The sequence below is a fragment of the Apteryx rowi genome, unplaced genomic scaffold (assembly GCF_003343035.1).
Source record: "Apteryx rowi isolate R43461 unplaced genomic scaffold, aptRow1 scaffold_511, whole genome shotgun sequence".
In the NCBI taxonomy this organism is placed as follows: Eukaryota; Metazoa; Chordata; class Aves; order Apterygiformes; family Apterygidae; genus Apteryx; species Apteryx rowi.
This window is the reverse complement of record NW_020450774.1, coordinates 75,408-88,300: the sequence shown is the minus strand read 5'-3', so window position 1 is coordinate 88,300 and position 12,893 is coordinate 75,408. Positions and strand designations below refer to the sequence as shown.

General features: G+C 42.2%; 1 protein-coding gene across 2 annotated transcripts in view; it reads left to right on the top strand.

The window, feature by feature from the left end:
- DTNB (dystrobrevin beta) overlaps positions 1-12,893 on the top strand; it is a 215,193-nt gene that overhangs the window by 163,244 nt on the left and 39,056 nt on the right. The window lies entirely within an intron of this gene.

Genomic DNA, 12,893 nt, shown 5'->3' with positions numbered 1-12,893 from the left:
AGGTAATGGCGTATCTCCAATTTGAATTCCAGAAGAACTCAGTGAACCATACACTGGCTTGGTAATGTATTCAGGACTTCATTGTCCTCCATTTATTCCAACAAGAGAAATACTTGAGTAAAGGGCTGAATGTCTGTGAGAACTCAGGTTAAAGAAACACAGCCAACTTAAGCACTTTAAAAATATTATCAAACATCCCACTGTCTTTTAGAACCTCTGCCAGTTTTGGTGGTTGTAGAGTCATATCTTCCCTCTACATAAGTGTAGAAAAYCCTACAGTAGTTAGAAAGGGGCCTACAGGGTACTCAGACAGCTCCAGCCCRTGCCCACAAGTATCAGACTTGGAAAACGAAGTTAGAGAAGAGCCCTGTCCAGTTAGTATCTTGCAAAGGTCTACAGACTTCTGTCTCTCTGTAGCTGGACCTATTCAGGACAAGACCTGGAAAAGACTAGCCAAGTCCTGCTATGGAAGGAGAATACTAACAGGGTTATTCAAATAGTCGCCCGCATCAGGTCTTGTTGCTGGTTTGTGCTTCCAAACCAGATGTAGTCCAGAAACAGCTGGAACATATATGAAGGGAAATGTGGTCTAGGTCCCATGGAAGAGAAGGCTCAAGTGCCTTAGTGATCTAAGGTCATGATCCTCTCAACCCTTGACACGGTGGATTGCTTATCTGGTGGCAGCATGAATTTACATGAAAGGTTAAGGTAAATAACAGGCAGATCAACAAGACAATATCTGATTCAGAACTGGCAGCAGATCAAGAGCAATAGCATCAGCATCCACTTTTGCAATTTCTGATTTCCCTTCACTGCTGAAGCTGCAGTGAAGCTGCAGTCTGGTCCTGCCTTCACCATATTGCTAGCAAGATTTACAGAGATGGGCCAAAGAGTATAGGCTTTCTTGGCTACATTCGAACAAGCCGCTTGGCCAGCAAAAAAGACTTCCTGGAAAAAAGCCATCTCATTCATTTTGCATTTAACCAAGACAGCACAAGCTGCATTCCAGGAGCTGAACATGCTCAGGTTAGCATGGCCATTTTGAACTGCATGGCGGTCATCATGATCAAGCATTCAACCTAGCTGATGAAGACATTTAGCCTAGTGGGGCAGTTTGTTCATATATTTGCAGCCAGAAAGAGAGATTGCATGGCTAAGCATTGAGTAGAGATCTTAGCTTCTCCTGGCGGGCTAATAAGAAGTTACTCAGCTGCTAACAATACCACCAGGCATCTACAGAGAATTCGTGAGAACTGWCTTCCATCTCCAGCAGAAGACTAGCAGAGCATAGTGACATCTGAGAGACCAAACTCCAGACAAAAAAATGTCCTTAAAAGGCCTAGAAGATATCATAGCCTTTGGCCAGTTTTGGTCAGAAAATCATGGCAGGTTATAAGCAGTTTGTATCAGGAAAGATCCATTGTTTCTGATCCCGGTATTTACAGTAATGTCCATTAACTTTTGTGTCCCATGTTCAGAGTTGATTTTCCATAAAGACTTTAAAAGCTTCTGTATTCTCTTCCCCTTTGCAGGACTGCCCTGCATAGATTGGGCCAGTCCTTATCACACCGTTGAGGAAAAGCTTGTGTGTATAGATATTATTTCAGTGATGTGGTATTATGCTGTAAGGTATTCATAGTCCACACACTGTTCTCTATTACTAAGATTATTGTGTCCAAGCTAACAAAGATCTTTGCCAATGTAGATCCTAATTTACAACAGGACTATTTTTAYGTCACAGCTGGTGAGAAGCTTAAATAATCTGCTAAATATTAAAATCTCTTTGTTTTATAGTCAAATGAGCCGCATTTGCAGCTCTACTATTCAATATTCCGAAGAATGCTAAAGGAATTCACAGTCACAGATATACATCACATGTATCATGTCTTTGGCATGTAGTACAATACATACAACAAATCCAGCAGAAGGTCAAGCATTCATACTCTCACAGAAGAGGACTGCTTTAATGCTAAACAAGCACAGAAATGGCTTCATGGCAAAGAAGCTCACATGGGAATAATTAAACATTGGAACTGAAATTTTTTCCTTTTGCAAGATGGCGGGAACCATATGTCATAACAGAGCAAATGAGGCTCATGAATTCTGAAGTTGTGTTACCAATCCAAAATGTGGGTGCACTATCACCAAATAATCCTCGTGAGGTCATGGAAATCGTAGTAGGGTTCTTCCTTAACTCAAATGAGAGGGAGTTAAGAGTCCCACTTTTCCTCCCTTCATTCAAAAGTTCCAGAATAAATAGATGATAACCTTCTGTCAGCATGAAAAGTGTAAGGACRGCAATACTTTTTCACCTCACTTTGAATACACTCAGCCTTCACTGAGGTGAACCTTCTTAACCTACTGCTATAGCAAAACTGATCCCAAACAGCAAGTTAAAATGATACCTGCATCATTCCCGAAGAAGATGTAGAAATCTCTGAGTGAGGAATTCCAACCCATGTTAGAACTGGGAGCTACTGAAGAATCCTGTAACTGCTGAGGAAATCTTATCATACTGATATCCAGATCTGAGAGTGCTGTTCAGTTCCACATCCTTTTTTGCGTCAGCCAATGGTCCTGTACTCCTCTCCAAAGTGGAACACTGACCCCATGATGAGCGAGTCCCACCATCACATGCTGATGTATTTTAACAAAAATGTCAGGAATTCCTCCTAATGCCTCAATACTGCAAATCAGCTGCTTTCTTATACTGCATGGCCTCATTCATTTACAGTTTATGCCTTTGGCCTCTGTGAAAGATTAGCAAACTCTCAGTATTGACGGATCATGTCTGCCAGCTATATAGTTAATAAGCCCCAACTTGCTTGTATGATGGTCATTTACAGTCATAACTGAAAAACTTTTCTGAAATAAGTGGAAGGCCACCTTCTAGACAGAAGGGTGAACAGCCCAGGTAGTGTAATATAGACTAAGACAAAACTGCCTGCTCAGGATAGATTTAGGGGAAGGACCAGATCTGGTTACCCACCACAGTGGCAGCTTTAAATGACTTCTCTGGTTAAACTGAAAAGAACCGTAGCAGTTCCTGAGACATGTGGGCTATGTCTATGCTAGTAAATGCGCATGGAAAAATTCTCTGACRCAGAGGCCAACTGGCATGAAAACGCCTGCCTTTACGCTCATAAATTTTCCTAGCCTCCAAAACCTGGTGGTAGTCTACCTATTGGGAATGGTCCCTGCAATGTGCCTGGGAATTGTTTGGGAATGTGCTAGCTGAAACATGTCAAAATCAYGCCTGGGATATTCTAACAGCTTGATCGTGTAAATTGTCTTGTTCCAGTGCCAGACATGCTCCTGAGCATGGTTCAGTCCCTTGGTATAGACAGCATAGCCACAGAGTACACTTTGAGTTTGTGCCTCCAAACTAGTAGCCACTTTCATGGGCCTTCTGAAGGATGTCAAACCCAGAAAGACTCATGAAAGAGCAATTTAGATGTTAAAGATGATTGAAGGTTGTGTAGGGAACCAGACCTTCATACCTAAGGATGTTCAGTAAACATGTCAGAAAGGAAGGCTAGGTCCATGTTGACATAAGGTATCAGCAGTGAAGATGATCTCACCCYGCTCATTAGTTGGTAGCACTGTCCCTAGCAGATGACTTTCTCTGATACAAGAAGGAAGGCTTGGCAGGGAATAACCATGGATATGCATGAGGATTACTTTCCTGGAAATCTGTTCATTCTGATGGATCACACTGTCCTGTGGTGGTYGGATGTCAGGTAAGAGACAAATCACTGAATAATGCGGTGGTACTTCCTGTACCGACTGGGATGAGTGCACTGAAATGTAGACTTAGGACGGGGAGCTCATGTCTACAGAAGACCTGGTTTCTGTCTGAAGAGGAAGAAGATGCAATTCCACTCCCTGCATTGCATTAACAAGTTTATGTGGCCTCACTCAGGCCTCTCCTGCTGTATTTTGCCCTCTGTGGCAAGCTCGGAGGGCAGAGCTAAGAGGATTGAGCAAGGCTCAGGCAGTAGCAGATGAAAGTGGGTTGCTGCTCTCCTTTCTAATGCTGTGTGTCTAGTGGATGCCTGGTCAAGGCCAAACACTGCTAGGAAATGCACAAGGCAAATTAAAATAGTAGAGCACACTTACATGAATTTAGTGAATTGTAGTAACCTGAGATATTTTCCTAAATAGCAGTTGAGAAAATTGTCAGGCAGAAGTGTGATTTTTTTTTATATGTTCCTGCTGTCCTATTAAGAGGTAATAGCTGTAACTTAGAACCGGTTATGCAGAGTACCCATTCCATTCATGTCTTTCCTGAATCGCATTCCTCTGCTTAATCACGTTTTGGATTGCAGAATTTAAAACAGGCAGGAGTTTGTTCAGTTTTTATGTTTTCCCAAGTCTTGCCTTCACTGAGAAATACATGTATGCCAAGTTCTTTTAAGCTGCTACCACTTTTAACAAAGCTCTGTACAAAAATATTGTGGCTACAATTGCTTTTGACTTGGGAAAAAATATGCTTATTCATTCTAATGTACTTCAAGAACAGCTGAAGGGGTTGTTCTTTTTTTAATACAGATTCTCTGTCAAGAGGCTGCCTAGCATGAAAATTCTCAGTTTTGATCTTCTGGAGGTTTCTGTTTGTTTGCTTGCTTGTTTGTTTTAGTACACATTATCTGTGGAAAGAGGATTAGAAATGAAGTAATATTACAGCTTTTACACTAGAATGCACTAGTGTGCATTAGAATACGATGGTTACTATAGATTTATCATGGGCAGTTATAAGGAAAGTCAAGGGCTTGTCGTATGTCATGTACTCAGAAGATTCCAAGAGTCATAAGGCTTATTTCTGTATTTAAAGTATTTTCTCCCTACTTGCTATGTCTCATTTTGATATTAATAACTTTGAAACGTGCAGCGGCAGCAGGATCCACTGTACTAGGGGAGCATTCTTCAAAAATGCACGTTATAAACTCTCAGAAATCATAGCCCTGCTGTTTCCCTGTTCATCCTGCAGTCTGTCTGGGTAATGGAACGAAAGGTATCGAGAAGCGTTTCATTAAGGTAGAATGACTGAAGACGTGATTTACACGTGGTTTTGAGTTCCCACCTAAAAGCTCCTGTGGTCAGTACAGAAGGTATAGGGCCACCTGGTCCCACAAGCCGCTCGGAGGCCAGCTCTGTCCGGGGTGAGGGGATCAGCCTCGGAGGGAGTTTGTRTGTGTGAAAGTGTGTGAAAGCTGATTATAATCTAGCACTTGTTTTCTAGGTTTCTTCAGGGCAGTTAAATACAGCCAATTCTCCATTATTTCTGCAGTGAGCCCTAGAATGCCCTGGGCACTAGAAGAACCCAGAACTTACGAAGGGGAGGTGGTGCAGAGACAGCCTCACATCTCAGCACTTTCCAGCCTCCTTAGTAGTGTTTGGGTGCCAGTCCTGCTGCCCCAGGCTTGCTCCAGCTGATCTGGCAGAGCGTTCCTGCATTCCCCAGGAAGCTGAGGGTCTCAGAGGATCTTCTAGCTCCAGCATAGCACAGGAATATAAAAATAGCTCAGGCATCATGATATTCCCCAGCAAAGAAATGTGGAGATCAGGGGAACTGTTGCAGAAACGGTGGGTTTGCGTAGAGTCGGCTTGGGTCTGATCTGCTGGAGCTAGTGCACCTAGCTGGACCTCAGCTGGGCTCTGTGGAACCACAAGAGCCTTCACACGTCGCTCCCACCACGTCTGGGAGCTCAGCACAGCGGCACCCAGCCCCTCTGAGTTAGAACGGAACCACCAGCGTTTGTTAACGGGGTCACCATATCATGCCAAAGTAGTAGTCTGCATGCGAGGGCATAGTGTCTTCAAGCCTAAACGCGCCTTGGATGTAGAGATAGAGATGCATGAGAACAGTGCTTGAGCTAATAAACACCCCCACATCTGAGCTGTCTGTGGATCCGTGACATGAATGACCCGTAGTCCAGGTAATGGTAAGACCTCTAGAGACTGCGCAGTAAGAACAGTATTTGTGAAGTGTCCGAGCTCAAACTGTCAGTTTGGTGTATACTAAAAATGTCTTTATTCTGCAAGTCTTGTATATGAGAAATTTTCCTTCTTAGCAGTTTAATAATATTTTTAATACTCAGATTTTCTTGCAATAAAACCAACATTTTAATTTTAAGCTTAGTATTTTGTTAAGGAGGTCAGGTTTGTAGGGAGAGGCCATACTGTTTTATTGGCCTATCTGACATAGTTGGATAGAACAAAGTTTTGGACTGAGGGTTCAGCTTTGCAATAAGCTGACTTTGACAGCGACACCAGCTTGACACATTCCTTTTCTTGTGCCAGTATTCACTGCTCCTGCATTTATGTTGATGCAATTGTTTGAGGGGCCATGTTACAAATCAGAGTACTGAAATTGTCCTAGTTAAAAACAGCCTTGCTAGAAAAAAAGGTGATGCCAGCAGATCTTGTAGCTACACCTTCAGTGACCTTGCATCAGATCTGCAAGAAATACAAAATCCGAACTAAGAGAGGTTAAATGCAGTTCCTTAGTTTGATCCTTTTCTGGCAATCATTTAGGCCACTTGACAGAAAAAATGTAGTTAGCACCTGTGGATCAGACAAGGTATATCACCAGAGAGCCATGCTAAAGCTCATGTGGAGCAGTAAGAGAAGAGAATTGTTTGTGTAACAGTAAATCAGAAGGAAGGTTGTATTGTGTTCTAATGATAAACAATGTCTCTACAGAGCCAGGGATTATTTAGTATCCAACAGAATCAAGAATTCCGTTCCTAGGCTTATCCTATAGGAATACTTTGTAGATAGCTATTGAGGATCTCATACGTGAGGTCAGAGTGGTTGTTTTGCAGAAGATGCTCTCCCACAACGTGGGTGCTTCAGGCCTCTGTTGCATGTCCATGAGAATTCATTCTGGTGTGCTAGTGGTATTTTTCATTCCACATGCATGTTTCCACCAAAGCGTTTGTTAATGTTGCCACATTTTTGGATTGACATGCATGAGCTGATAGGTTTTGTGTTTCTGTTGTGGAGATATCGTTAAGGTGACTGGAGCGATATACTGGAAGGGTTTGCACTTGCTTTGGCAAGATCTAATTCTACTTGATGTTTGTTTAGTCCCTAAGAAATGTGATGCTAGTGATGATTTTGGCTGAGTRGAAAGCTAGAAGACAGAATTCTGGAATAATTTATTTCAAGATATTTTCTTTGAGCATAAATTGTAACTGTTTAATGATTTTCCATGTAGAGTCCAGCATGTGAAATAGTTTATGCTTCCCTCTTGAATTTCATAGCTGTGCCAAACGCTCTAAAACAAGTTTTGCTTCATTTTGTAGTCAAAGACCTGATCTAGTATCAAAGTAAGCTTAAGAGCAGTGCAAATGATGCGTGCATATTCCCCTTTAGGATATGACCTAGCATATGTTTAGTCTCTGGAATTACCAATTCCTTCTGCTGTGCTGTAGCACTGGATTGACACCTGAATACAACTGATCAGTGCCATAAATAGTGGATATGCTTAGCTTTTCTATAGCATTTTATTCTTAACTAAACTACATCAGCATACATTTTCATATCTTTCTATGCTAGATAAATTTGAGTATGCCCATTTCAGAGACAGGGAAAACTGATACTTCGTTATACATTCAAGACTATCCAACAAGATGTTGATTAAATTCAAGTGAGAACTGTTGCCTAAATCTTTGCTGTCACTTGTAGAAAGTATCGCTTCTTGTGCACAGTCATGAAAAATATGGAAGAAGCCCATGTTGCAGCTGCACATACTATAACTTCATCCTTAAGGACTGCTCCACACCTTACAGCAGTATTAGTCACATAGCTCAACTGTAGACATTAAGTAGAATGGAAGGTCTATAATGCATGCCCAGTAATTCCAGAGAAATCAATATTAAATGCATTTCTGGGTGTGCACTGTAATACTTTCCTTTCTATCACTATCCAAGCATGGAAGGGTAAGCAGATCCACATGAAGGACATCTGGATCCAGCATTGGTTTATATGGCACCTGGCCTTTATTAATAGAAATAGCAGTTTGGGATTTCTTGACCTCACATGAAATTCATTTCACCGGGCAAAGGTTGCTAACAGATGGCAGCAATTTGGGGCCTATGTCATCATCTGTTACACAGACTTTATTGCTCCATTTTGGCCCTTTCCTTTGTAAGGAGCTATCCCTTTTTCCACCTCATTTCTTTATAAGGGTTGTCTTTTTCAAAGGAAGTCCCAAAACATCTTGTTAAAGCATGTTATATGCAGCACAAGACTTTAGGTATGTTCTGATACAACAAAATAATCCCTTTGAACATAAATCGCTTTTTTACTAACTGTGTTGTAAACTTTTATTTTTTTGAAGTTGGTAGTTTCTTTTGGGTTATTGGCCTCTTTCCAATTTGTTCTCTATTTCCCCAGCCCACAGATACACTTTTGCACTCTGACTTCGAACAAACTAAAGAGATGCGTGAAGGCACAACCCCATAATTGTCGACACAGTGCACCATCTCAAAACGGTGGTTGTGCCACTGAAGTCTAATTTGACAACGTACCTCAATGCGTTGCATGCTGGTAAGGCTGGTTTTGAGGAGCGTGCAACATCTCTAGGAAGGATTTGCATTTCACTGCCTATCTATCTCGTTGCTGTCACGTTGGCGTTGATTCAGTTATCTTAGAAAAGCATCCCCGGTCAACCAGCCGAGAGGAGATCTTCGCGGCGCTCGCGATGGCTTGTCTGTCAACCGGCTGCAGGGCGGCTGGACGCCCTCCCTGCCGGCCACCGAACTCCTTGCCGGAGGGAGCTATTTGCAGTGCTAGGCAGCATCCTGAACCGGTCACATCATTGAGATACGCGTTTTGCTTTACCTTTTCTTCTCTCTTTTTTTTTTTAGGTAGTTATGGCTGGTTTGAGGCATGCTAGAAGTAAGATAAAGAAATCTAGAAAATAGAGTTGCAATACTGTTTAGTATTAAAGACATATATGAATTCAAGAACTTGGAAATGATGAGGTTTGCTATTTGCTTACTTCAGATTTTACATTAGTCCTTATAGAGATACTTTTCTCTTTTACAGTGAGGGCTACAGCCCTGTGACAACACATATTTACAACCTAACTATCAAAAAAATCAGAATACTTCTACATAGTCAAACATTGGTGTAAATGTTACACTGTACTACAAAAATGAAAAAACATACCTGGAATCGATCTGTCCTTAATGCTAGGTCAAAATAGTCTTACCAAAGAGTCTGATTGTATGAAATATCTATTCCAGCTGTAGATTTGGCCTTTCATGATGCTTTCAAACTGAAACCTCTTGTGGGTTTTATTTGTCAAAGTGAAATGAAAGTTGTTCTAACTACTAAAATCATCATGTTATCCAAATTGGGTTTAGAGAGAAATGCTTGTATTTTATCTGTGATTCAGTCTGACTACTCTAAATATCCCTAGTTTTGCAAGTATAAAGCAGATGTTGTACTTAAATCCACATAGAATTAAAATGGTAGAGAAATAGAAAATCTCAGAATTTTAGCTTCTGTAGTTTAGTAAAAACTTTGCTAATGTGAAAAATAATTTTTTTTCTCTGAACTTTTCTGGATACAGACAAGAATTCTTTGATGAAATAAATTCACCAAGGGGAGGTGGGGGGGTGATGCTTGCTTTAAGAAAGATCTAACTTCCACTAGCCTCCTAGGACTGAAGAGAAAAGCGTATATGCACCCTTGGTAAAGTCAGACCCCATTCATMTGAAATGATTTGAAAACATTGCATGTTTGCTTCTAGCAGCCTCAGTTCTTCTGATCATAAAGTTTAATCCTGTGTTTCTGACAACACTACCGAGGTCAGCAGATTAAGTAAAATACAGAATTCCAGATGTAAATCTTGTTAGCTGGATTGTGCCATTATGAATGCCTTTTTGCACTCATGCACATAAAAGTAGGTGCTTTGCATCCAGATGTCAAGTATGCTCTCTGTCTCTTCGTAGTCATAGGGGGCATGGCAGCCRCAGTCCCTAATGCCTCTGTTGGTGAGAGGGAATTACAAATTCTTAGCTCCAATTATTTCTCTCAGAGATTTCTGCAGTCTTTTTCATCCATTGATATATAACCTTAGTAATTGACTTTGACTTGTTTAAACTGGATGCTGAAAATTAGATTCACTCCAGTCCAGCCTATATGTTTAGGCGTCCATTTATACATTCCTTTTCCTCAACATAGAAGACTGGAAACCTGTGATCTCCAGACCTTCCGGTTTGTGTTGTATTGGTTGCGCTGCGAGATGGATACAACACATGCCACTGCTGCTAAGGAGAATTGCTTATGCCAGGCAGATTTAATATGTCCATCGCTCTCTGCCCCAACAAGCTAGGCATGAATACATAGAGGAAGATCTGAAGCTGGATAAAGACCTGGCTTTGCTGTCGATGAGCACTGCATTGTAGACCGTAGCGCCAATGCAGACACATATATCTCCAGTACAGAATGAGTATATGCTAAACACATGCGCACGGAGGTCAGTGTCTGCATCTGCACTCAGCTGCAGACCAGGCACAGCTGTTACAAGCAGTTTCACAAGCCCTACATCAAGCCGTTGCTGATRTCAAGGACAAACCTACTGCCTGATGGAAGACCCTTCAGCATGGATTTCAGATACAAAGTCTTACTTTCACGATCGATAATGATAGCAGATGATATGTTGTCTGGGACATTAAGAGATTCATGCCTCGTTGCGTCATCTTCCTTGGCCAGAGTAGCAGGCTGTTCAGCAAAGGCCATCAGGAGGAAGCAGGCATGAGCTCTGAGCGCTGTTAGCGTCCAGCCTCCCTACCAGGGAAGCCATTGCCAAAGCACTTGATGAATGAACAGAACAATTACATGATGAACAATTACTGTGATGTGGTTATATGTGAAAAGAGGAGACAGACTTGATTGTCTAGAATGTCTTTCCCAGCTGTTACTGCTTTAGACCTAAAAAGCAGCAGGTGACTGACCGTTATTGGAAGAACTCGTGACAGTTTTAGGGACTCTGTTGATAGTAGCCCTGGTCATTATCAGCAAGACCTCCTAAGCGGTTTGCTATTTTGGTGATTGCCAGCACAGTGAGAATTAGCTGGGCTAGTGAGAGACTGCTCAGTTCAGCCACGCTGCTGTACCATCCAACCTTCAAGCCACCCAGATTAAAGTCGTTGGAAAAATGGAGCTAAGCCCTTCTGTCAGGGTTTGTGTATCTTGTGCCCATTCCCATCCTAGCTACCTGGTTGTGTCATTGCTGCGGGGAAATCTGTTTGCCAAGAATACGTCTAAAGGTTAGTGACTACAGAGGCCCAAGCTCTTCTGCATCTCACCTCTGCAAACTGCCAGACCACAGCAGCCAAGTGCAGCTTTTATTTAAACTGGAGCAGAGTGATTCTCTCCCTATTGAAACTCTTGGATAGTAATGGGGAACTTAAAGAAACTATTAAGGCAACTGGATCAGGAAGCAAGAGGTATTTCTGGGATCAAGGACCCAGTATCAGTAATTATAAATAGGGCGTCAAGGCTGCAAGCATTGGGATTCCCTTGAAAAGACCAGGTTCCAGTTTAGATTTTTAAGGACTTGGGGTTATCAGGGAGACTGGTCCTTCTCGGCACTTCTTAAAAGGTTCTTACGCAGTGTACGCCGTGTCATGCACTGTGCATTGCCCATCTTACGTCTCAGCTCCATTCCTAAGCATCCTAGACAACGGCCGTTCCACCCACAGGAGATAAAAGAAAATAGAGTGGAGGTCRCCAGTCCGTGTCATCCACAACTGTGCGTGCTACTCAGCTGACAGCTCCGTGAATTTGATGCTGCTGTTGTGAGCCGCCTGGGAATGAGGGAGCATGAAATTTAAGAAACTTCACTGCTCTGCCACTGGCATCAGACACGAGGGGCAGAAGCCATTGCCTGAGTTTCCGGTATCTGGTTTTGTGCCATACAGTGCTTCTCATGATCCTTACGTCTCTAAAGTGATGCTTCTTACATGAACCTGTTGCCAAACAGCGTATGCTTTTTGCTGTAGATGGAAGCTAATTCTGGTGTTCATTTCTCTGTTTTTTAATTCAAAAAAAAGGAAAATAGTTTTTTTTTCCTGTGCCTGATGCAAGAAGATGCAACAGAAGTGTGTTCTGTCTCAGGTTCCTGTTGGTAATGCTTGCTTTTTTTCTTATCATCCTCCAGCTCCGATATGATGCCACCAGAGTATGCCCTATTCGTACTCTCCTGTGTAGGCTCCTGGAAAATACAAAACAGATCATATTGTCATCATAGGGGACCGAATCCATAGGGACTTGTCTGTTCTCAGTCAGTAACAAATTTCCTACCAGAAGCACACCACCTACATTTGACTTTGATGATCAGAATATATTGTGTGCATGGGACTACAGCRTCATACATTGGCATGCAAATAGCGCGTAGTATGATCAGCCAAATAATCAACCTGTCAGCTTTCCATCTGAAATCACAGTCCATAATGGGAGGAAGGGTGTTATTTTGGATATTCCTTGGGCCTTGCTGTTTCAGAGTGACAGGACCAAGTCTTTCAGATTATTTCCCTTCCTCTTTGTGGCTATTTGCAGCTTATTGAAAGACCACAGCATCACATCAGAGAGGCTCTCATAATGCGTCATACTCTGTTATTAATTAGCTAGTGGGCCACTCCTTCCAAAGATCAAACGAGCTTCRCCAGGACGTGAGGAGCTGGCTTTTAAAAACATGCCTACAGCAGCTGTAAGTAACTGCACAAGGGAGCGACCTGCTGCTTTTTGCTAAGCATGAGATGCTTGTGTAGGTCTCAGGCAAAGTTGGGGCGAGCGGTACTTTGGTCTCAAACTCAGGTAGCAGCTGATGCTTCTCCTGCCTGTCTAGAGTGGATTCTGCTTGCTCAGATCCA